Source organism: Ornithorhynchus anatinus, chromosome 9 (genome assembly GCF_004115215.2).
Source record: "Ornithorhynchus anatinus isolate Pmale09 chromosome 9, mOrnAna1.pri.v4, whole genome shotgun sequence".
NCBI lineage: Eukaryota > Metazoa > Chordata > Mammalia > Monotremata > Ornithorhynchidae > Ornithorhynchus > Ornithorhynchus anatinus.
In genome coordinates, this window is record NC_041736.1 from 48932998 (window position 1) to 48934762 (window position 1765).

Consider the following 1765-nt stretch of genomic DNA (forward strand, 5'->3'; position numbering starts at 1 on the left):
CAGCACATAGTAAGCGCTTAACAAATACCAACATTATTATTACTTTGAGAGAGCATCTCTAGTACATTCGCACACTTCGTCCATATCTTTCCCTTTTAACCACTGATGTCTGAGCAAAGCTCACCTGTCTGTCCAGGGACCAGAAAAGGAGCTACCTGGTAATTCAGAAGAGCAGAAGACCCGCTTTTATCCAGTCAGTTCACCCTGTGCTATATCAATTCAGTTTGAAGAGCTGCAAAAAAAAAAAACAAAAACAAACCCCTAACTCTAATCCTAACCCTCACCAATAACCCAAACTCCTAACCCTAACCAAAAGAGCAAAAATATTTTATAGGTACAATAATAAACCCTTCTCAGGGTCACACATGGAGAGTTTCCAGTACTCTACCAGTATAGGCTACGGGAGGGAGAGTCTAGCAGAGGCCTACCCATTCCATTCCTAGCTTGTGCAGTGGCTAGCAAGTGGAAGGCAATCTGCTACAAGTTAAGACTCACCTGTGCTGGGCAGCAGTGTCACGGGAGAGAGTCGAGGGCAGAGATTCAAGTTTACTGTGCAGAAGGAGGCAATGGGAAACCACTTCTGTATTTTTACCAAGAAAACTCTATGGATACACTACCAGAACGATTGCAGATGGAGAGCGGAGTGTTCTGGGAGAGATGTGTCCGTGGTGTCACTATGGGTCAGAAACAATTCGACCTCATAAGGCAAGATGGTAAGAAATTTGATAAAAATAATAATTGTAGTATATATTAAGCATTTACGATCTGTACTAAGCGCAAGATAATCAGGTCCCACCGGTGGCTCATAGTCTAAGTATTAAATGTAAGTGAGTAGTAAATGCCATTTAAAAAACTGGTATTGAATCCTCATTTTGCAGATGAGGGAACAGAGTTACAAAGAAGTGTCTCGCCCGAGTTCATGCAGCAGTCAAGTGGAGGAGCTAGGATTAGAACTCAGGTCCTCTGACTCTTAAGTCTCCGTGCTCTTTCCACTAGGTCAGCCTGCTTCCCAATAGAAAATTGTAAATCAAATTAATAGTAATACAGTAGATGCTACAGGTAATGGAGTAAGAACAGTTTGTGAATCTTCTTCTTTTCTATATAATGCCCCAGAATGTTATCAGCGTGTAATACTGGGTAATCTTTGTGCCATCACACTCTTGAGCAGAGGATTGATTCTAACCCTCACCTGGATCCCCTCCCACACTCTGAAACACTGATTACTACTGAAGTCCAACCTCCACCCCTGAGCTCCAGCCCCTGTAGCACTTATGTCCATATCTTTATACTCTATTACTTCCTCCTACTTGTAATTGATTTTAGTATTTCTTTTGCTAGATTGTAAGCTTCTTAATGACAGGGATTGTATCTACCAACTCTACTGTACTCTACCAAGGGTTTAGTTCAGAGCTCTGAATAGAGTAAGCACTCAACATCATCCTCGTTGGAATTTACTGAGCACTTATTGCAGGCAGAGCACTGTGCTAAGTGTGTGGGAGAGTATAATAAGAGTTAGTAGACACGTTCCCTGCCCACAGTGAGTTTACAGTCATTAAATACCACTGACTGATTCAGAAGATTAGCAAATCTATTGACATAATACATAATAGATTGAGCTACCATCATGAATTAAGAATCAGATTAATTTGTAGGTCTAAAGAGCAACTGTAGTGGTTGATCTTCTTTATTGTTGAGAGATCTTGGAAATATATAAACATATCTGGATAAATCTGGTCATACATCCACTTTACCAACTAGTGTTAGG

General features: G+C 40.8%; 1 non-coding gene across 1 annotated transcript; it reads left to right on the forward strand.

Moving 5' to 3' along the window:
* Window positions 1-347: 347 nt before the first annotated feature.
* LOC114814486 lies at window positions 348-485 on the forward strand. The gene has a single exon (XR_003762278.1). It is a non-coding gene; the product is annotated as a small nucleolar RNA SNORA7 (small nucleolar RNA).
* Window positions 486-1765: the final 1280 nt, after the last annotated feature.